Source organism: Heliconius melpomene, chromosome 11, assembly GCF_056956725.1.
Source record: "Heliconius melpomene rosina isolate 202511_hmr_F chromosome 11, ASM5695672v1, whole genome shotgun sequence".
NCBI lineage: Eukaryota > Metazoa > Arthropoda > Insecta > Lepidoptera > Nymphalidae > Heliconius > Heliconius melpomene.
In genome coordinates, this window is record NC_140399.1 from 6,522,716 (window position 1) to 6,548,608 (window position 25,893).

The 25,893-nt window shown below is 31.4% G+C and overlaps 1 protein-coding gene across 4 annotated transcripts in view; it reads right to left on the minus strand.

Moving 5' to 3' along the window:
- LOC146534634 (uncharacterized) overlaps positions 1-24,938 on the minus strand; it is a 55,797-nt gene extending 30,859 nt beyond the window's left edge. For 3 of the 4 annotated variants that reach the window (XM_085192479.1, XM_085192478.1, XM_085192477.1), the window contains exon 1: positions 24,728-24,932. The gene's annotated coding sequence lies outside the window, so the exon portion shown is untranslated. Of the gene's footprint in view, positions 1-24,727 lie in introns of all 4 variants that reach the window. The other variant, XM_085192480.1, reaches the window with a different exon arrangement.
- Positions 24,939-25,893: the final 955 nt, after the last annotated feature.

The window sequence follows — 25,893 nt, forward strand, 5'->3', positions numbered from 1 at the left end:
TAATCATAAATACATATAACGTAATACCTTTCTTATTATGAAATTTTAGAGATTTGATTTAGTTTTTATTTGATTTAATTTTACAATGTTAATAATTTTAATGTCAATATTTATTTATAGACTGAGATCCCAGATCCCCCAGAACTACGTCATTTTAGGAAAGCTGAAATATAAAGGATCATTAGTCTAATATGTAATTAAGACTGCATGCATATTCTCTAAGCTTTCGATATTAAATAAAATTAAGTTTGACTGGGAAAAAATTTGAAAAAAATATTTAGTATAGAATTAAGAAATCCTATTTGAAAACTATAAATACTGAAATAAATTTATTTTTTTGCTAGAACTTAATTATCTTAGTTGATTAATTAGAGTTTTTGTGCCAATAACAAAATTTATTTTGTAATTGTGACTAAAATATACATTTTGTAACTTAGTTCTAGGACTTATAGGTTTATACTTATAACATTTTGTTCTCAGTCTGCCTGTCTGCTTATTTATCAAGACCAATTTTCTCAAGACCGTAGACCATAGAGAAAATGAAATTATTATCAACTATCAACGTCTACAGTCCCTTGAAGCACATCAAAATTAAAAACAACAAAAATAAACAAATTTCGAGCTAAATTCGATTTTAAACTCAAAACCTAATTTGCACTAATGATTTCAATGTTAAAAGACAATTTAATATAAATAAAAGAAATGTATGAACAAATCCTTAATTGCTAACAAAATGCAATTACTCAACAGTATTGCATACAAACGCAGGTCCAAGTACAGCCAGATTTAAAATGCCACAATAGTAGCGATTATGAAACGCTCTCACGGCCGATGTATTGTCGTGTGTGGTAGCTTTAACTCAATTAATATTCAATTTTGTCTACAAACTGCCATTTTATTTTTTATTTCTTTGTACTTGCTCTCGTGTTACAAGTGAAGTGTATTTTCTTAGGCTATTGTTTTTGATTTCAATTGTATGTATATACGAGTATATATTTCTATGCCCCTATTATATATTTTTTAGTAGGCTCAAGCTGTATCTCATATGTTGCAGCGTAGGCAGAGAGAACTGAGTGTTAAAACACTGAATTCTGGAGGCATTGTGTTGAGTGGTGGGACTTATCGTCGCACTTTGCCTCGACACCATGCCTAATATATATTTCTATGGTTAGGTATATTATATGCTTATATCATAAACATAAACAAGTGTAACTTAAAAATATATATATAGTAAAAGTGTAGTAAAAATCATCATCCACATTTAAAACAGTTGTGAAATTATTTAAAAAAAAAAAGTGTGGCATACTTTTTAAAACGATAAAACAATAAAACCCAATCCACAACAATTGTAAGGGATCAGATACGTCCCGATAGAGCCACCACGAACATCAAAGCTCACTTCGCTTTTACAAAACAATTCAAAATAATTGTAATACGTTTTAATTAAATTCCAAATACTAATCTAAAAAGAAAAATATTTCTCTTTGCCCGTATGAAATATATTTACATATTTTTTAAAAGGAACAAATAAAGAGAGAGAAAGAATAAAAACCCAGTTCCAGATGTTGTTAGACATTAGAAATAGAACAAAAGAGTTAGCAATTCTACGTTCATGCGGAATGGGTATTATGGCCGCTGGACGCAATTAGTATGGGCCATTACCACCCTCAAGGTTTTTAGCCAAGTTACGCGAAGGCCAGTGACATATTGGAAACATATCGAAGCGGTCGTGACTAAATGACATAAATATTTAGTACCAGATAGAGGCCGTCCGATTGTAACGCGATGGTTGTGGATTCGATCCCCACTCGATGAAGTGAAATATTTATTTACGTTTATATTTCCATTTCTTCTCTCTGGTGTCGAGGCAAAGCGCGGCGTTGAGTTCTGCCACTCAACACGTAATGCCTCCAGAATTCGGCAGAAAGTGGTGGTGGTCTTAACACTAGGTTCCCTCTGCCTACCCTGCTGTGTGCTTACAAAAGGTTAAAATTAAAAAAAAAAACGAATGGATGTCAAATGTGCGTTGGTTTTTTACCTAATAAATCATAATAAAACCAGTATACATTAAATAATCGATTAATTAAACATTTATTAGTTAAATAATAATTAATTATGTAATATTAGTCATAATTTAATGACAAATGGTATTGTTATTATTTATTATCCTTATAAATTATTATTTATTAGTTCTTTATAAAGGCTATGTTCTATACATAGGTTATTTACAATTTTAGTTGGTAGGTTATCGTGGTACAGGCGAAAAAGCAAGTGACTTTAACGAGAGTTGTAGATTCGATTCCCACACGGGAAAAGCAACTATTATTTATTAATATTTTCATTTCTTTACTTTGGTATCTTGAAATGCAATGCCTTGAAAATTGGGCGAAAACTGGCGAACGGAGTGTTTTAACATTAGGTTCCCTCTATCCTGCTTTATCTACGGTATAAAGCGTGAAAAGGAAAGAAAAAAAAAACAATATTAGCTGGATTTGTACTTGCAATTCAGCCATGAAATATAACAAGCATACAAACAACTAATGTCACATTATAACAATTTGTATCTACTGAACTCTTTCTTTATAGAGACTTCATGTACGAATGTTATTGAACAATAAAATTTAATTTTCACATATACACGAAACCGTTAACAGATTTATTAAGGTTATAGTTATATTTATATACTTGTAAAATTTAATTTAAGGGTCATTTTAAATGTAATATTAATTACATCAGTTTTATATATTTAATTCGTCTTTCATGTACAAATTGATTGATCTATTGTCATAAAAAGTAACTTTTCAAAGTATAGAGTCAACTCTACATATTTAATTTTATTTAACAAATGTTTAAAATAAAAAACTTTATTACTATTAAACTTTAGTAGTTTAGTAGTATAGTTTATTACTTTTAAGAGGCGGTCGTGGTGCAGCAGCACAAGGGTGTGACTGGAACGCGACGGTTGCAAGTTCGACCCCCCAATCGAGGAAATGAAATATTCATTTACATTTATATCTTCATTTTTCAATTCGTCGGGAAGTGGTGAACGGAGGAGTGTCGTTACACTAGGTTCCCTTTGATTTATTTATTTATTAATTAATATTAAAATTATGTACCTAACTGTAATACACGATATGCAGTATTATGTTCTGCGTATATGGTGGAATATGCCATATGATGGAAGTGGTACAATATTTGTTTCCTAGTTTCGAGATAGAACGAGAAAAAATGCTCTGTTAGCACTATCCATGCAGCCAGCAAGCTTCTAAAATACACTTAGACAGTTTAAACAATCAATACACTCTACCAAACTATATGGAATATAACTAATATGTATACATAGTAAACATATTAGAATTGTAAATTATTATTTCTTTATTTACTTTATAGGCCCCACGATTCCCAATTGAGGAGATAAAATATTCATTATTTTCATTTCTTCGCTCTGATGAAATTTAAAGTGAGTTCCGTCACTCAACACGTCATGAATGTGCTACAAAAGTCGGCGGAAAGTGGGAAGCGGAGTGTTTTAACTCTAGGATAGGTAGGGACCGAACCTGCTTAATGCGGGATAGGCAAAGGGCAGCGTGAAGCCGATTTTTTCTTTGTTTACTACTATAAATCTATCTAGATATCAACTGTTATTCGATCTTAGATTGGTACTTTGATGTATAAAATTCGATATCGTAAAACGATATCTTCAATGAAATAGGACTTCATACATCAGTGACGTGCGTTGTCACAGTGAAAAATTTTTGCTACAAAATTTATTATACTTTTCATGAAAAATGGCTGTCAGCAGCTTGAAGTATCCATTTTTGTTACTGTTTCAATACACGAGTAAAAAAATATAAAAGCACCTAAGCCCCAACAACTCTAATTCATCTGTATCGTATTGTACTGGTTTTGAAATTGAAATTCAAACATGGAAATATTTTACTACAATTTTAAATAAAAATCTAAACCTAGAATATATATTTGACTATGAGATATGTACTTATTAATAACTAAGTAATAAGGGAAAATTATATGGCCGAACAGCCTTAATAAAATGTCCTACTAATATGATAAATGTGAAAGGAGGATGAATGTTTGTTCCACTTTAACACAAAAACTACAGAACAGATTTATTACTTGTATAGCAGAATAACATATAGGCCATAATTTCCTTAGCTACACCAATACGACTTCGCCTGCTTAAATTTATTATTATATTATAGCCAGTCCAGATTCGTCCCGGTGCTTCGCCCTAGTGGCGTTTTTGTACGAATATGTTGAAAGTATTTCATTCCCTTATAGTCGCATGCTTGTAGATAATAAAGATAACAAAGAAAAAACGTTAAGATTTGTTTCAACATAAAAATAACAAACAAGCAATTAACCGATTGTTTTACACAAAAAAACTTTAGATTACCGATTAAAATTAGCTATTAAATACGAATTACCCCACAAAATCGGTATAATATAAGAAAACCGATAAAAACTATACATTAACGTGGCATACAGAGCATAAACCGTACATATCTTTTACCGTCATTAGATAAAGCCTAGCATGAAATGTATCTCGTTTCAATGAACACGAGTACCGGTAATTGGAGCGTAATATGTTTTATAGGTTTAAATAACCGATTGAGCTGTTGTTTCTTAGTAAATACCTAAGTTAGTACAATTAGTTCGAAATTAAGATTATTTAAATATAATAATTAAAGCATTAACATTATATATTTATTGCACTACTTGCCACATCGTAGGATATTTATTAGTTTAATTTCTTTGTGAGGTGGTGACGAGGTAAAGTGCGGCGTTAAGTTCCGCCACTCCACACGCAATGGCTCCAGAATTTGGCGGAAAATTGGGAGCAGAAGTCTTAACACTAGGTTCCTAGGGTCCCTCTGCCCTGTTATGTGCGGGATACAAGCTGATTTATTGTATTTTTCATTATATTTTAATTAATAAATATTATCATATACATAGGATAAATTATGAGAATTATAATAAAGCTATATTTTATATTTCTATGAATAAATAATATGGTAACATCCTTAATTAGTAAAAAACGTTAATGGATAGAATAAAATTAATTAACGACTTTAAAACGCGTTAGAGACATGTCGAAAGGTCATCTCTTACATAATGATTGGGGCCCCAAATCTTCACGCAGATATCCCCACTTTTCACTGTTGAGTTGAAAAGCTTGACGTCTCGCTTTCCTTGTTACTAGAATGCAGATATGAAAACATCAATAAATTATAATTAATTCCCCCGAATAGGATTCGAACCCGCAACTGTCTCACTCCGACGGCCTCTATTAATTATATTAATTAAGTCATAATCCTTATTAATATTCCACATACGAAGGTCAATCAGCACCAACTATGAGACAGGAGTGTGGTATGTTTGCCGCATTCCTCGTTGTTATTAGTAATAGGCTTACAGGGCAAACAAGGCGAATATCCTACGATAATACAATTGTTATATATTATAGTGGACTTCGTAGTAGAGTAGGCCTATTTGTATTGAAGCATTAAGAATAGGAGTTCGTGTATTGATTATGAATACTTTTATTTTGGTTAAAAAAGACAAGTGAAAATTAAAATATTTTAAACGTGATAGGTGATTAATATTATTGAAATCTATATTTTAAAGTATTATATGTAAATGATATCTGGTTAGATAAAGTACTTGGAAGCTGGACAAGTGAAATTTAAGATAGATTTCTGTTACGTGTTACTTTAACGTTTTAAATAATTATTAGTTAATATTGTTCCACGGATCAAAGGGATACTAAGAATTTATTTATATAAACCAACAAATAAAAACACAACCAGCTATTCCAAATTGAGTAAAATTTAGTATCTCTTAGTTTAGTATCTCTTAGTTAAAACTTAGAACTCTATATTTGGATAATATTTAAGTCATTGAAAAATTTATGAATACTGCCAATATACTTCCCTCTTAACAACCCAAGATAGATTTTGGTGTTAGCTAGCTATATTGAAACATCGAACAGCTGTGACCTTTTATAACTTGGGAGAACTTGCTCTAAGTTACAAGAGTAACATCATATAAAGATAGATTTTATATATATACTGAACTCACCTTGGCTATTTACTTTATTCTTACGTATGTATGTTGAAACTTCCGTTTTTACATCCGCTTCCGAATTAAACGTATAAATAAATGGCGTTGTACTTGATAAGAAATATAAAAAAAACAATATGAATATGAGTTTTTAATAAAAAAACATAATTGCACCGAAACGATAATGTTTTACAATTTTATTTGTAAAATTGTAAAGATTTCGTTAGAAAATAACATTACATATAAATTTAAATCTATTCTTATAATTAACTCCTTTCCATATAAGTTATGAAGAATTGAAGAAAGAAGAAATTTTTTTTAAATATCTTTCCATATCACCTAAAATATGTTTCCAAATTCATTAAAACTGAAAAATTATTAAGTATATCTGTGTACATAAAGTAAACATTCAGACATAATATATCACACACAAATTCTTTTCTCCATTCTCTTCTACAAGCATGTGATTATTGTATTACAAATACATCTATTAAGCTGACTAACGCAATGGTTAATACGATTACTCAACTAGTATTTGGCACGGTGAGGTCGGTGCAATTCACAACCTTGCCTCCCCACCTCCACCTCCACCTCCTCGCCCCTACACTTTCACTAACTCCGGCCTTCCTCGTTTATTTTGGATATTAAATAGTATTTTTATCATTAATGGAAAAAATATATATAAGAAAATGTACTACTTTTATAACTATTATGCATTAATATTATATTTTTATTAGTGTTATATAATAGAACCATTTCCGTAAATGGTTATTTCTGAAATTTTATGTGAGTGAGTTATTAATATTTAAACTCAGCATAAATTCCAAGTATCTATAAAACGTTCAAAGTTTATGAACTATTAACTATACGTAATAATAATTATTATTATTATCAAACTTGAATGACTTGTTTGTTTACATTTTAAACTAGAAATAAAACCATTTTATGTGATCCTTAAGTAACAGCATTTTAATATTTTAAACTGTTTTATATAAACGTATTTTCTCTATGTTTATTTAATACCAAAATAATTCCTTATCTTAAGTTTTACATAACTACGAGTATAATAAAGTAAAAGTGAAAATTAAATGAAAAGTAATAAAAATTTGGCTAAGCTAAACGCTGTATCCCGCATGTAGCAGTGTAGGCAAAGGGAACCCAGTGTTAAGACACTCCGTTCTCCATTGCCGCATTCTGTAAGCGTAGCGTGTTTATTGGCGGAACTTAACGCCGCGCATGAAGCATCCACTGGCCTGTATTCATATAATGAACTTATAAAATACAATACAATTACCAATGATTTCCTATCAAATCAATAAGAAAAAAAATCTTTATTACTGGCGTTTCGAGCGTGCCATAACAAAAATAAAACAATAAGAATAAACAGCCATAAAAGATGTACACACGAACCTGTACCCAAGTGTGAACCCCACAAACCGGTTTAAATTTGCACTCAGACGGAAGAATTTGAGCTAAATATCACTTGATCACCTTCCAAAGTCGGATCCATGACAGGCATCCTACAAATGCGTAGATGCTATACATATTCATTGTTATTGTTAGTTTCAATGACAATGGTATTTTATGGAAATTATAATATTATTGTTATATTAGATAGGTAAATGAGGCCGTCGTGGCACTGTGGAACAATCGCGGCGTTAAGTTCCGCCACTCAACACGCAATGTCTCCAGAATTCGGCGGAAAGGTTCCCTCCCCCTTAACATTAGGTTCCCTCTGCCTACCCTGCTGTGTGCGGGATATAGCGTGAAGCTGATTTTGATTTCATTTATATGTATTTTATATAACTATAACTATGTATGCATGTATATAAAATTAAGTTATTAGATTTCTACAGTCTCTTTCACTTAGAGTGACGTCACGTATTTTGCAATTTGACACCGAGAAATTATTAATTAATAATTTCAGCTACCAACAACAGTTTTAAAATATATTAATTATTTTTGTTCACACAAATTTTATATTTCAGTTATTTCTCATATATTTCATTATTATATTTTAAATGTGACCTTATACTGTGTCATACTTCGTCGACCTCCTCCCCCCCATTAACGTATGACGTCATTTATCAATGCCCCCTAATAATCATAATACGAAGTTATGTATTTTAAAACACACACTAAATAAATAACATAATATGTATATTTAGCATTGATAAATAAACAAGCAAAATTTCAAATAATATAATTGTGTTTGTCGATTGTTATCATCAATTCTATTATTACGACGTACTAATAAGGTAATTTAGTGCTGATTCGAAACTAACAATTAATTAGTAATTCAATGGCAATAATTTTTTTATTAACATTATTATTATTGTGCGTTACTCTGTATCCTGCATACAGAGGGGCAAACAGAGAGAACTAGTGTTGAGACACTTCGTTCCCCACTTTACGCCCAATTTTGGAGGCGTTCCGTGTCGAGTGGCGGAACACCAGAACGAAGAAAATGGCAATATTAAATACTAGTGGACCCGTGCGGCTAGGCCCGCTTGAATTATACAAAAGTGTATTTAAGAAAAAACGACCTTATAAATATATTCATTCTACATCAATTTACATCAAACTATCTATATATTCTACATTAAACTTAATTCTAAATCAATTAAGCCACTTCTGAGATTATCGATTACAAACGCACAGACAAACAGACAACATTTTTACAAATCATTTTTTTGGCTTTGTTTTTGGGTTAATAAAGGTTCCCAATAACATTTTTTTTTAATATCTTCCAAGTACAGACACCGACCCTCTTACGATTTTATTATATGTATAGATTTGCCTCAAGCGGCAATCGAACCCACAATCCGTCGCATTTACAGTCACACTTTATTACCAATATTTTCATTCTTCACTTTATACTAATTATTCGAGTCCGTAGCGTTAATTTGATAAATGTCCATTTGCATAATAGCGGTCATTCTAATAGGAGACATTGTAAGCTGTGACGTCACTGGTCCCACACTAATTTGCAATTCGCCAAATGCTAATGTCTCCCATTCGTATAACGACCCCCCCTTGTTTAAAGTCAAAGGAATAGCTTTAAGCTGTGACAACGGAATTGGATCGCGTCATTTGTATATTCAAAACCTAGCAAGTGTATTACTTAACTATGAAAGTTCATGCGAATATATAAATTAAATTTATTTGGCATATTTACATATATATAATAATAATAATAATATATGTAGAACAATTTATAACGATAATAACCGCATTAGTTACAAACTATATGTAACTGGAGTGAATGTAAGCGTGATAGGTTGTGGGTTCGATTCACGCTAAGAGAATTAAATGTTTATTTTTCTTTTAATTTCGTAACTCTGGTGTAGAGGTAATTCGCGGCGTTGAGCTCTGCCTCATAACACGAAATGCCTCAATAATTCTTCGGAAAGTTAGGAGCGGAGTGTCATAACACTACACTCTCTATGCCTACCCTCATACATGCGGGATACAGCGTGACATTCAAATATATGGATTTATTTTTAGTTTTAGAATTTCATTGAACTATCTAAAGTTATCGCAAGCTAAATAAAACAAACTTTAAGGATAAATATTGAATATAAGCTAGAAACGTATTTGATATGAAAACAGAATACGAAACAACTTGTGAAGGCTTTGTAAGGTGATGACATGTTGTAAGGGTTGCCAGGTTTTCGGAAAAGGTTAGAGGAGTTTCGATTTTTTTTACATTTTTCTGGTGTAATTGTAAATACAATTATTAACATTATATTGTTAACAATTACTAAAATAAAAAAAAATATGTTATAAACCACACATCGCCTACAAAAATGCTATACATTTCTTAATATTGAATATATATTTTTTATAATCTTATTATTTTACACAAAATTAATATTAAAACATAATATTTTTATTCTGGTAACCCTAAGTAGAGTACTCCCTTTGTTCTAAGTGAAACGTATCTCAGGAATCAGCCAAAGCTATACGATAAGACTTTTATCAGATGTGCGTCTTAAAGAATTGCCGCAGTAGCCCCACTTCCTTTATACAAAAGAAGAAGATTCAATTTAATTTATCTTACCTAATTTGTTTATACTATTACTATAATTATAGAATAAACACAGGCAATTAATTTGAGAGTAGTTTTATTGTTATATGACAATATTAAGATTAGTCTAGTGGCGTGCCATTGGAGAGGCCTATGTCCAGCAGTGGACGAGGACAGGCTGATGATGATCATGATGATGATGAAGATTAGTCTATAGTTCTATACTAATATTATAAAGCTATTAAAATGTTTAAATAACCTTTAGCAATCTCAGAAACTACTTGTTCGAATTTGAAAAGTTCCTCTTTTTTTCACAAATCTATTAATAACGGAAGGCTATTCACGTTAAAAATTTAGATGCTCCGTACTAGGTATACCTGAGGCCAGAACTGCCTTCCGTACTTAGAATTAGCCTTGTTACTAGAGCGAAGAAATGAAAATATTTATAAATAATGTTTCAACTCCCCAAATGGGAATCGAACCCAAAATCATTCCGTATACAGTTACACCCTTGTGCCACTGTGCTATAACGGCCTCATATATATACTCGTACATATAAATATTAAATGTATTTTTTGTAAATAAATTGTCCATATACATTTGTCATATTTGCATAATTACAATCATTAAATGTGTCATTATTCTCCCACGTATCTAACAATGATTTTTATTTTAAAATTAGCATAATTTTAAATGCTAAAATAAAAGTTTTAATCGTCTTCTACCGTCATTGAGTGCTTTAAAGTTTGAAACTGAACTTTAGTTCATTACCATTTGTTAGCGCTTAGATAAATGTTATTCTTCTTTAGTGAATACCTGGAAGGTATCCAAGCTGAGTAATCTTTTAAGATCGTAGTATTTTTAAATACTAAAATTTTATAATTTAACTTTATATTTACATTTAATTTGAATAATAAATATAACAAGAAAAGCTTTTAATTTTATAGTTTTTTTTAAGAAACAACACTTTTGCAAGAAAATGTTTTACTGAAATTTGAAATTCCAATTCAAAATATTGTAAATAGACTTTTATATCAACAAAGGACAGGAAAGCAGTTCTGCTGAGAATAAAGGAAGTAGTCATCTTTAAAATTGCTTTTAGTTTTAAAACAGTTCAGATTTCTACTTATTTTACAGTATCCGCAATAAAAGATAACCTTTGTAAGGAAATAATGAATGAAAATAAAAATAAAATAATAAAATGTGAGCAAGATTTACTAACTTCCACTACATGTTGCAACCAACTGATATTAATGACAACTAGTTCACCTTATTGCGTCATGTCGATTATGAATGTACTCTATGATTAATTATTATTAAGATTTTATTATTGCTTTTTTAAAAAGATTTTAAAATTATATTAAAAAATAATAAAAGGATAAAGAAAACATTTTTATACGATCAATTTTGTATACTTAATTATACAGCGACAAATTCAACAAATTAATGATAAAAATCTATTGGAATTTTTAAACCTCGTTACTCATAAACCTATATGACTAAACTAAAAGGAATTTAGAATTATAAATTCATATATTATAACTCTAGGTTCATCTTACTACAAGCAAGCTATGTAAAGCTACAATAAAAAAAAGAGTCTTAAACGTTTCTTTTAGTGTCATTGTTATATATCTCATATCAAAGAAGCTTCTATTTACACTTGAATATAAAAATAACATTTTAACACAAAAAAATCGGCCATAATAACCACTCTATGTACACATTACACATTCGATTCGTTTTCTAATATCATTCGCCACTAGTGAGAGTTTCACCGCTCGACTTATGTCAAGAAGTCAGACGAAGACATAGCAAACAACTAGTATAGCTATACTTTCAATTTCTCAGCACCAGTCGGCCTCGCACCACGCCTAGCGTTGCCACTCACATACCAAACATGGTCGTGAACAGAAACAGGTTTGCCAACTGCTATGCGCGAAATTATCTATACATAGGTACTTATAATCACATTATATAGAATGTTTGGTTTTAAACTGGGAAAATATGTTATTCAAAACAATATAGTGAATGGACTCTTTAATTATTATACAATTAAGTTATGAAAATTAGTCGTAGTGTTATTTTATTAGAGAAGAATTTATAAATTTAGAATATTCTTCTTTAATCTTCAATATCTTCAATATTTAGAATTAATTACGTTCTTCTTAGAGTAATATCACACTATAACAATAATATTGTCTTTATTTAATATAGCGCAGTCTAAACACTAGGTTCCTTCTGCCTACTCTGCTGAGTGCGTGATAAAGCGTGAATCTGATAAAAAAAATTAAGCATAGTAAAAGAAAATCAGATATAGAAGTATGTAAATATACTGTCATTAATTGAATTTAATATATGAATAAAATAGCTTAAAACTCAAATAATATTAACTATGAAGTGTCAGAACAAACTTGTGGAAGGAAATTGGGTCAGTCCTCATTCGAGGGACACCAATAACGTCCTCGAGTCTCAAGAGAGGAAACGTGATCAACGCTCATAAGTTTTTAAATTGTATCTGTGAAGTGAAGTGCTATTGTCTGATGCTAAAGGCTTTTTGTTTGAAATTGTAATTGGATATATTGAACGGACGGACGTGCTTAAGATATGGATTTGGTTGGTTTGTTTTGGTCTCATTTGTGGGAAGTAATATTTGTTATTGATAGTGTCGTTATTATTGAGATTTATTTTGTTTAAAGTAGAAATATCGCACTTATTCTTAGTGTTAAAAGTCAATTCCTGGAGTGGGATCAACCCATAAAAGCTTTTCCACTACTTTATTTAAAGAGTTATACATTTTTTTTATTAAGAGTAAATGAAAGTTTTAATATTGCTTTAAAATTCTTCCTAATTTGTTACTTAAATCTAAGTAAATTTATTTGAACATCGTTTCTATTAATAACATCATCATAATAAAAATCTTATAAAGTGTAAAAAAAGACGTTACATTGGAATTTCCTTTAGACAAGAAAATATGAGAAAGACAAGTCATTTTTAGCAGGGCCGAACCCATGAGTCATATTTTTGGATGCGGTTTTGGGTCTTAAGCAAAAAAGTTATAGTGACTCACATTATTTATATTTTAACATCAACTTAAAAGAAAAATAAATAATGGACAGGCCATTGTAAATTATTAGGTGCTGATTCATATATGTCATTTCAGGTTGTGAGCATTTCCCATTCTTTAATATGTTCACTAAAAATAGCTCTCTAAAGGAAAAAAAAGTGTAAATTACTAGCGACTTAAACGCGGCTTCGCCCGTTAGTTACTATTACGTTATAGCCAAATTATAGTTTGTTTTACATAAATTGTCCTAAGTGTTATTATGATGTTGAAGCTGTAAAGTTTCATCTAAATCCGTTCAGTAGTTTTTGCATGCAATTGGAACAAACATCCATCATCATAAATTTTCACATTTATAATATTAGTAGGATATATTTGATCTTAAAAAAATCAAGAAAATCACGAAAAGTAGTGCCTTTTAAGCACTTGTATCGATGAAATAGGAATGAAGAGGAAGGAATTTCAATATCTGAGCGTCCTTTCCAGGGATTGGCGTAAAAAGTACAAAATAAGATATTTTGTGCCGACGACGGCAGCCTTGTCACGTACAATGAGGACGTATTATATAACATTCCCTTACAAACGTTGCGTAAGTACTTACTTCAAGTTTCCGGATCCGTATTTTTATTTGGAAATTAGCTTTGGAGCAGGATACACTTGTATTGAAGACCACATTCCTGCCACTTGCGTTAAAAGATCAAACAACAAACCCACCAGTTATAAGATGAAAAGAATACAGAAGATATTACGTAATAGAATTTTAAATATAACTTTATATGAAACTTACTAGTACTTGTAAAATATTTGTTATCAAGATATTATTATGAGTCTGGCATTTCATTGCTCTGGTAACGACGTGAAACCCGGCGTTGAGTTCTACCACTCAACAGGAGAATTTGAGGAGGAGAATTCATAATGAGAATGGAGTGTCATAATACTAGATTCCCAGGTTCTCTCGACCTACCCTGATATATACGAGATACAGTGTGAAGCTAAAAAAAAATAAAATATTTTTTCACTATGAAAGCCTAGAATATGAAGTGTACATACATACGCAAGCACAAGTAAGATTATAATAAAATTGTGCTAGTATTTAAGTAGTCTAAAATGTTGTCAAACTAAGGAAATACTATATAAGTTATTTTCATTTTCTCATTTTATCAGTGCGATTTGACAAATAAAGCTTCACTAGAGAGTTGACAAGTTCTGCCACTAGAGAGCTGAGTGACTAATACGATAACAACAACGTAAATAAAAGTTTCAACGTAAATAAAAGTGAGCAATGCATCCTTAAAAGTTATCAATTTTCAAATAAAAGTTTGAAGTTGAAGTCAGATTTTACTCTCATCTCAAATTCGAAGCGCCATCGCAAACTCGATATGCATCGACGTCGATTCAAATGCATTTGTATTGTAAAAAATTCCCTTTGTCAATAACATTCCATTTCGAATAGACCGTGCCTTGTAGTTGTGCCAGTGTTATAAAAAGATGGCCTTTGACGTATACACTTTATTGTGTTACTAAAACTAAAATAGATATTTGTATTCCTATAAAAACATTATTGTGAAATGAGAGCCAAGTTCAATATTTAATAATGTGTCATTCTCGACTTAACCGATAAAATAATGTGAGATCTATCTAAGGTATCGACTTTTGTTCACTCGAGATATAATTCAATCTCCAAAGTTTTTATGTACAGGTTTTTATTAAATTTGCAAGTCAGTATACTTTCAGTTTACCAGTGATTGCTTAGGTATTATGAAGGATTCAAAAGGTGGTTGAAATGGTTCGTATTAAATACACATTGTCCGTCTTCAGCTCTCAACTTGGCTGGGCTTGCTGGCGCGTGTCTTGATTAAATAATTTTTAAATTTTTTGTAACTGTGATGTATGAAATTATGTTATAATTTCTTGATGTGCGTGATGGGCCCTATTACTACATTATCGCTTTAGGTCATAAAAAGATATTGTGCTATTATTGCTATTTGATTTTATAGATAATTCATTGGTGATTATTACTCTACTATTGAAGTCATGACTTTAGACTACGTAGATCGTCGTTATAGTAGAATTGGAATATAATAGGTATTTGATTATATAAGGCGGTTAAGGCAGCTTCACGCAGTATCCCGCAGAAAGCAGAGAAAACCTAATGTTAACACACTCCATTCCCCACTTTCAGCCAAATTTTTGAGATGTTGCGTTTTCAGTGACGAAACTCAGCGCTGCGAAGCAATTATTAGTATAGTTATTATATATGCTTATACAAACTACTCGTAACTTGTTTGTAAATACATATCTACATAAATTATTTCACTTTTTATGATGTAACCTAATAAAATTATTTAAATGCTCCAATTATACAAATATACGACATTTTGAATTAGCATAAACATATCTATTATGTTTCTAGGTGCACTCAATTAGATATAATTATTCTCGCAATAAGATATTTCTACATATTCTATGTATTTTATTGTTCCAAAAATCGCTACAATTACGCAATCCGTTGCAATCTGCCGTTTCGACACGCTATTGTTTCTATAGCGGTAAACGTGCGGCATAGTTCACATTGCTCACTCGTTGCTAACATGTCGATATAACCAGTAACTGTAAAGCTTTCGGTCGTTATTGTTATACAATGTTTAAAAATTAAATCGATTTCACGCTGTATCCCGCGAAACACGCTGCTATGTTGCTATGTTGCTGCTACGTGATAGGCAGAGAACCTAGTAATAAAACACTCCGTTCTCCCATTTATAGTGTTGAGCCTTCCTTTGCCTTTGCCAGAGTGAAGAAATGAAAATATAAATTTAAATAAATATTTCATTTTCTCGGCAGGGGATCGAACCCATGACCAGTCGAGTTTATTGTCACACACTTGTGTCCTATACCACGACTGGCCTCATACAATACTTTTACTTACAATAATTATATCATTCAATAGATCAAAGATATTGCTTGAATTGGTGGTGGTTGGTGATATTATATAATTAGATTACAGTAAAACAAATATTTAAAAAGTCTAAATAAATGCGACGATAGTGAGCTAGATTTTCACTCAAGCTATGGTAACAAGGCAGCGCAGCGTTAGGTTCCGTCACTCAACAGGAATTGGGGAAGGTAGCTTAACACTAGGTTCCCCTGCTTTATTCGGAATATTGTTTGAAGTTATACATAGATATTTGCATAATCATAATAATTTCAGGTTCCCACATCGCTATTATAATCATTTATATTATATACAGACAGTCTCCGAAGTATTTTAACAAAATGCAAATTTTAAAGAATATAATAAAAAGAAATAAGCCTGAACGGAAGTTGCATTAGTCCACACTATGGCTATGCCACATTCCTGAGCGGTCGAGGCGTCGCATTCTTGTCGTACCGTCTCGCCTTTTGGCCACCATTTTATTTATATAAACTTCTGTGAGCGCACTGTGAAATTACTTTTTTAATTTTAATCTGTGGAAAGAATTATAATACTAACTTCTTTTGTAATAAAGATAATATTTTTATAACAATATATTTTAAAATAAAATAAGAAATGAATATACGCGAATGTATAAATAATATATAAACATTTCTCGTATAGCGAATTCGTATCCATTAATTTAATCTCAAGTTAATTAATGTAATGTATCGAAGTTGTTTTCCTTTGATTCCCCACAGATAAAAATAGCTTTTCACGCTTCCTCCTTTAATTGATGAACAAGATGAATGAAAATTCCGTTTGTAATTGAAAATCACATTATGTGAGGTATATTTAAATAATATTATGTCGTGATTTTAATAGAAAATATTTACAAATAAAATATAGAAGCAGGCATATATATTAAATAAATAAAAATAAAGCTTCCTCCATTCCCTATTTTCCGCAGAATTCTGAAGGCATTTCGTGTTGAGAGGCGGTACTTAACGCCGCCCTTTGTGTCACCAGAGGCTCAATATGAAGCATAAAAATAATAATAATAATACCTTAAAAACCTAATACAAACTCGTTTCCATCACTGCGTATATGTAAAAACATATAGAAATATAATATGTAAATGTGTATTTAGCTTTGGCGTATTACATAAATGTATGTACGAGCACCTTTCAATTAAAATTCAAATGTGTCACAGAACCCTACATGAATATTAAAGTAAAGCTTAAAATTATATATGGACATAATTATAAATACGATACGAATACGTTAAAAAAAAATATTTTGGAGAAAGTAAACGGACAAGTTAGTTAGTTATTAGCATCTATTGATATTTGCATTAGAAATCTGCTAACAGTCACTTTCTCACAAACAACGCACTGTTGAGATTTTTCTTACAATTGGCTAAGAGTTTTCCTTTAGATTATTTAAATACGTCTAACTAAGTGTTAAATACGAATTATTGAGCACTTTTTACATTTTTTTTTTCAGCTTCACGCTGAATCCCGCTTGTAGAAGGATGGGTAGTGGCTAGTGTTAAAACACTTCACTCCCCACTTTCCGTCGAATTCTAAAGATATTGCGTATTGAGTGGTGGGATTCAACGTTGCACTTTATCCCGACACCAAAGGGAAAAATGAAAAATTTTCTTCGAGTTGGAATCGAACCGACAACCTGTCGCATTTACAGTCACACACTTCTGCCTCTGCGCTACGACTGGCCTCAAATATTATTATTGAATAGTAAGAAATAAATATTTAAAACAGCGTGAAGAAAACGTTCAATGATTTTATAGGCTACGCAGCTGGACCGAAACGAAATCGCCCCTCGTACCTCTTGGGGTATAGTTTAATATTTACAGTTGACCTTTTTACTGCCCCGGAAAACCCATTAAAGTGATTTCTGTTATGACTTTGGAATAATCAACTCGGGTCACCATTTGTTTGTTTAAATAATATATATTAATATTTTTTTTTACGTAATTTAACACGCAATAACTTCAGAATTGAGAAAGGGGGGAAGAGATTATTTTGACACTAGGTTCCCTCTGCCTAGGTACCCTACTGTGAGGGGAATACAGCGGGAAGCTAATTTTTTTTAATTTAAATTGAGATCTATCCTGTCTGTTTCCATTATTATTTTGATTTACATCCTCCTACTTTACTCATAAATTGCTAAATTGATTCAAGTATTTTCCATGTTAATCACGTCATTAATTATGCCATTTTTGGCTAATTGAGAGTTGTCATCAAAAATATTTACAAAAAGTCAAAACATTCGTTAGAGTTCTTTTGATGGCGACAATAGAAGACGAAACTTCGAGGTCGAATTTAAGCAAATTTTATTTTTAACATTACCCCAGTTCGTGTTTCGGGCATTTCAAGAACAAAACAAATAGGCACCTAAAAGGGACAATTATTAGGTACCCGTGTTACAATTTTTGTGACATTTTTTTTCTTTACAACTGTACGCTTCGCTACAAAAAGCTTAAAAAAAACGTGATATTTCACCAAAAAAACATACTGAACTTAAAGAGAAGAGTTTACTCTTAAATCAAAAACCCTATTCCAACGAGCGCTTAAAAGCACAAAGACTTATTGAGAAGATCACTCTTCAACTACTTTACATAATGAAATACGAAAGAATCTACTGGGGAATTAAAAAGTCCACGGCAATGTTTTCCAAAATAAATGAGATTTGCCTCCGAGTGGCGTTTATTGCCGTATCTTAAGAATGATAGCTCTATAGGCGGGTTAAAAAAAACTGTTACTGTCTTTGAACTTTGGCAGCCAGCCTTGAAGTCAAGCCAATTTTACTGCATCGTAGGCAGAACTTGAATGTATTTTGCAAACTTCGAATCGAATAAAGCCATTATGCTCGAAATGAGACTGCTTAAGAATATTATCATTATATTTTATTGATTTAAGTTTTTTTTTTCAGCTTCATGTATCCCTCAAGTTGCAGAGTAGGCAAAGAGTGCCTAGTGTTAGGACACTACACTTCACACTTTCTCCCGAATTCTGGAGGCATTGCGGGTTGAGGGGCGAAACTCAACGCCGCGCTTTTGTTTCCAAACAAAAACGAAAAAATAAAAATCCTTAATATTTCATATCTTCGAGTGGAAATCGAATCGAACCTGTCGTTAAATTTAATTTGCTTTTGAACGTATATGTCACCATAGTACTTTAGACTAACAGAAATTAAAATTATATACACGTCGCACTATTTTTAAATCACAATACAATAAATTGAAATTTTTACACGTTTTAATTTTATAACAAAGGCATCAATGGCATGGCCGTTTGAGCCTAGCAGAACTAGAAAGTTCCTGCAACCTTATAGGATAAAGCAAGGTTGCTACAACCAACGACCTTCCATATGAGTAAGAAGTAATTAATCATATTCAATTCACATCCTAGTCCTTCGTTCCTATTCACTCACAGAAAGTGGTTCACGTAACAAAGAACGGTAACCTAGTACGTGACCAGAAAAATTATATATACTCTTTATATTATTCTATTGTGGTAGACCCATTTGCCGGCTAATTGGTTCTGTAGGTTCCCGATTCGTGACTTCGTGGCACAGTACGTGCAAAAGCGACGGTTTGTGGGTTCGATTCCCATTCGAGGAAATTAATATTAAATGTTTTCATTAGCTCTGGCATCGAGGCGAACACTCAACACGGAATACCTCCAGGACTGGGCGGAAAGTGGTGAACGGAAGTATCTTATTTGGAAAGAAGTGTCTTAACATTAGGTTCCCAGGTTCCCCTTGCCTATACTGCCATATGCAGGATACTGCGTAAAGTTGAAAAAAAAGTAGAAAAAAACTGAAATCTGGAATATCTTCGTATTTGAAAGTGTGTAATTCATCATGATCATCCATCCGACTTGTTTTAGTTAGCGTTTTTAGCTCAGAGCCAGCACGCAATCGATCACCGTGCTAGATACCACGCCTAGAGATGAGATTTTTCTCGATGTGATTCATCTTTTATCGATTTTAATACGATAATTGTATACTATAAAAAATATTGCGCATTGCATATATATTTTTAGGGTTCCGTACCTCTTAAGGAAAAAAAGAATGCTTATAAGATCCCTTTCTTGTCCGTCGTTCCGTCCGTCTATGTGTTTTTCTGTCTGTCGGTCTGTTAAGAGCGTGTATCTCAGGAACGCTTAGAGATATCGAGTAAAAATTCAAATAATTAATCCCTACGGGACGTTTGTATATCAAATATTTTTTCTTTAAGTTATACGTCTTCAATGTTTTTTTTATTCCTTTACCTCAAGAATTCCTTTCGAAGTAAATATAGAAATGCATTTATATATGCATATTTGTTTATAATTCCATAGTCACACGCCTTTGTGGTTTATTACCACAATATTTAATAGTTAGGGCCAATGTTATATAGTATGTACCTACGTACTTAATTATTTAAACGTCCTTAAAAATAAACGTGAGTAATTTATATTATAAGTTACTATTTTTATTAATAACTTACAAATATATATTAATAATCTAATAATAAGCAAATCGATACATTCCTTAAATAGCATAGCTAAAATTGTAAACCAATTCAAGAGCGTTCAGTTTTCTTGTTACAATTTCACACCAAAACTGCTAACCGATTAATTTGTACACATTTTCTTATAGGTGTTAGAAAGGACGAACGATATTTAAAAAAAGATATATTTGTCTAAATTATTATATTTTGGATGTAATATAATCTCCTTTTCTTACAGAAGTTACGGTTACGGTTAATAAAAATAGAAGCGAGCGAAGCTGTGTTTGAAACATTGTATGTAGTTCCATTACTAAAGCAACCTATATATGTAAAAGTTGGCATTATGTTTATAAAATATATGTTAAAAGTATATAATATAAATATTTTATTCTCAACACATCTATTTTGTAAGCTTATGGGCAATTTATCAAAGTTACCTCTAACTTTAAAATATAGTATAACATTTTAAGTAAAATAAGTAACCTGCGGTAGACGGTATCGGTGCAGAATTCGAAATTTCACACATATTAATATTAGCTTCACGTTCTCGGCAGGTTGTAAATGTGCTGAGAGAGTCTTGCGTAAGAATCGTGAAACGCGTGGAGACGGATGCCGAGGAGATGACCTCGAGAGACCTCTGAGTCATCTTAACAATAGAATTGGACGCGTTGTTTACCAAATCAAAATCTAGAGAATACTATATTTGTCTGTTCTTTAAAAATAATATTATCTAATTTTGTTTTTCTTAGTTTATGTCATTCAGCGGCTCAAAATCTATACTAATATAATAAAGCGGAAGAGTTTGTTTGTTTGTTTGTTTGTTTGAACGGTAAGATCTCTGGATCTACTGGATCGATTTACTTTGTTTTTGTTTTGTATGAAAGCTGCATTCTTCAGAAGTGCTATAGGCTATATAATATTATATTACACATATATACTAATAAATTAAAATACTTTCTAATTTGACATGCAATTTATTCTGCCATGTTAATAACAACCGTCGTCGCTACGCGACCGCGTTCGTTGCCGCGTCATTTTGATATTCATCCTTATGAAAATAAATATAATAGTCACTTTTAGTATTTCATCTAGATTGAAATTATATTTCTATAGAAATTATATTCTTATATTTCAAGCAGGCGTAGCCGCGTCCGGGTCCGCTAGTTTATAATATAATCAAATAATATGTACAAAAATTATACATAAACTGTAAAAATGTTTGTAAAAATTAAAATAAAACTTCGTCTAAATCTGTTCAATAGTTTCTACATTAAAGTGGAAAAACATCCATCTTCACAAACATTCACATTTATATTAGTAGGATCGGATAGGATAGGAAAGGATATTTAAAATTCAGAAGCAAAGTGGAGAACGGAGTGTCTTGACCTGAGGTTATCTCCATCTATCTTGCTATATACGAGATAGAGAGTATCAATAGTAGATATTATAAGCTTTTACTTATTAACAACGTAATTAAAGTATTCGCTTAGAATGTGTCATGTCACATGTGTCATACACAATTAATAATTATTTTCATCTGGCCAAAAGGGTAGAGTCGCAAGTGAAAACTCGTTTTTAACAAAATTGTTTTCTGTTTTTTGTTTTTAAATAAGGGAACTGAAGTGGACGAATTGTTTTCATCAGTAATTTTAAAATAAGGTTTTACAAGATATTTAAATTAGTTTTGTTTATTATATAATAATAAATTATAAACATTATTACAAGTTATTTACTTTATATTTGCTTGTAAAGGCTATAACCACAGGACGTCTCTTTCGCAGCAATATCTTATGATTCTTAGCGGAGCGCGCTGTCGCAAAGAATTCCACAGTGGCTACGAAATGCAAATTGTCTCGACCGAGCCGGATCTAAGTTACGACTTTAGTTTTTGTTTAAAACTATAAACTTGGGTTTTCTTTTCAATAGAATTAGAATTTTATTAAATGACTGTATATTTACATGTAGGAAAGAAAAATATTGTTTTAGAAAATCCCTCTTTGATGGTTTCCAAGAGACGTGGGTTGAAATCCCGCTACATTCGATACGTTTTTTATAATACATATTAATGACTCTATAGTATGGTAAGAAGATTAATTAAAATAAGTAATAAAATAGATAATAAAAAGAGATAAATATCCTTTTCCATTGAAATTATTTATATTTCAATATACTTTTTTAAAAGTATAATTTAGTTTAGTTTTATATTATTAAATTATTATTTTTCATGGTCTTATGTATTTGCATACATATTTAGTGTTAGGCAGCGACCCGTACCGCCCGGGCTAGTCGTAACCTGAATACCACATTTGGTACAGACGATCGTCTAGACATCGTTGGAATCTAAAATTATATAGAACGATACTTGTACTTAGTTCTTTTGGTAAAAATATCTTGTTTGTATAATTATATGCTATTTTTTTAACTTCACGCTGTATATGTAGTAGAATAGGCAGAGGGAACATGGGAACCTAGTGTTAAGATACACCATTACCATTAAAACACTTTCTTTGCCCACTTTCTGCCGAATTCTGGAACATGCATGTTGAGTGAAGGAACTCAACGCCACGCTTTGCCTCGACACCAAAGCAAAGAAATAAAAATACCAAATATTTTATTTCCTCAGTGGAAATCGACCCCCACAACCTATTCCATTTACAATCACATGCCTGTGCTTTTCTCTGCCATGCCTGTGGGCTCTGTCTAATATAATAATAATGTTTCTATATATGTAAGTTAAGCTACGTAATTATGTTATCGCCTTGCAATAAAACTCTACATTACTTAATATATGTAAAAGAAACTATTTAAACTAAAACAGAATAAGTTAAGTAATTAGTTAAGAAAGAATAAGTAATTAATTAAAATGAAAGTAATATTTGTAGTGAATTTTAAAATGGCCCATTATTTTTTAATTTTATTCAGAATTTTTCATAGGTATTAAATTGATCCGATATATTTTTTCACCCTCAGTTGGCAAGTAATTTTTTTAATTGAGTCGAGATCGAACCTAGAACCACCGCGTTTTAAGTTACGACCTTTTTCCCCTTTTAAATTGATGGCGAAACCTTGGTTATATCACTTTTGGTACTAAAATTCAAAACGATAATATAAAACTAGTTCAACTGTATATGATTGTGCAAGATTTACGATATTATAAAACCAAAAAAAGCCTTACATAAATTAATGTCGTTCTTGTTATGTTTATTTTAATATTAATTATTTAATCGACGAATATTTACAACAATTTGGATTATATATATTTTTCTAGATATATATCAATAGTATGTGTACTAGAATGTTCGCTTAACGTTTCATCCATTGTAAATATACGATTTTCAGATATTTTATATTCTTTTTCTCTACTATATACGTTTAATATAATAATATAATAATATAATAATATAATCCGCTGGATTCAAAGGGCGCAGGACCGGACGGAGTGGCGAGAATTAGGGGAGGCCTATGTCCAACAGTGGACGATAAAAGGCTGATGGATGGATGATGGATGGATACGTTTAATAATGTTAATAATATGGCTTTATAGATAATTTAAGGGAAGAAGGTTTCGTATTTTATTACTCTCCCTTTCCCCCTATTTTCCTCCCCTCTATTTTCTCTTACGCAGCTTTTTGACGTCCATAAAGATTTACTTCTAATTTATATTTTTTTGATCTCCGATAAAATTCCTATATAAAAAGAAAGCTTCACTCAAGTAATTAAGTTCGTTAAGGGTTTGGGGCGTCGTATTCGCGATTGCCCTTCGCCTTTATGTCCACAGCCTATACTTTTGGCGCCTCTCAAGTTTCTTATTACAGGACGAAAATAAAATCAGCATTATTTTATTATTTTAGGATACATTTATCTTGCGTTTACATTTATTTTATTTTTCTATATTATTTGTCAATAAAATCTATTTTCATACTGTTTCATTAGAATTATTAAATGGTTGATAATATCTAAAAAAAAATACTAAGTCTTAGTTGTGCTTAAAGAATATTTAAAAATGTTATTTTCAAATAAAATACGAATTCAAGTTAAACATAAATAATAACATAAATTATATGTATATTTTTCATATAACAAATAAACACTAAAATAATTTCAATAAGATATAACAAAACTTACCAAGACAGCCAATGACAATCCAAATGAGGCGAAACAACACAAGCACAGACAGTCCACCAAGAATTAGGGTTAGGAAATTATATAAAATTAAATCACCAGGGTCAAACAAGCAGCACTAAAACAAAACGAGGACGGCACTGTACCCAAACGGGGACTCGAACAGGTGTCGTCAGCTACAAGGGTGTCGTAATCCTTGTACTCTCTGGTAATATTTACGTAATTTTTTTCAGGCTGTCAGATGATCGGAACGATGTAGTGTAACGCCGACGTAGAGAACCACTCCTGGTGAATGGACGCACCGCACTGCTGCCCGTAACGGCAAAAGGTCGTTCGTTACCCACATTCTCTTTCCGCGCAAGCCTCCCCAAGTTGAAAAGAGATAGATGACGTTTAAAAGCACGTTTCAATAAGAACAACAGAGACAGATATAGTATAGCTTCGCAGAAAACCCGAATTCTAGTCTTGATAGTTTTAAGTTAAGATCATGCTTCGCCTTTGTGAATTATTATAAAGATATTTATTATTGCACAAATATGTATGTGAAAAATAAAATAAATGTGTTGAAAACTTATTGTTTCTAACCATAGGGAAAAAGTGACAATGAGATTGCGGTCCCACGTTACTTTTTCTCTTTTAAATAAGGTAAACAAAGCCTCGTCGGGTGTTTTACTTGGTAGGTACGTGTTTAAATGACTCTTAGTCTTATGTCATCATTGCGTTCTATAAATAAATTGCATTAAATTATAGTGAATAATTTAGAGAATTAAATTGAAATAATTATATGAAAAGCTTCTGTAGAGTTGTATCCCGTGTAAAGGAGGGTAGGCAGAGTGTTAAAATAATCCGTTACCCACTTTCCGCTAAAGATTCGAGAAATAACACGTTGAATTGGTACTTCAAGCCACGTTTCGCCTCGATATCAAAGTGAAGAAATGAATATAATAAAATTTCATTTCCTCGAGTCAGAATCGAACCTAAAACCTGTCACGTTTACATTCACGCTTGTTCCTCTGAGCCAGGACTGGCCTCAATCTCCTTAATATATATGCATAATACCTATAGGCTTATTGACAAGATAATTGACCTATCTCAATAATGAGATGTGCCTAATTATGTACATATTATAACAATACAATATAATACCATCTATAATATGAAGACAAACA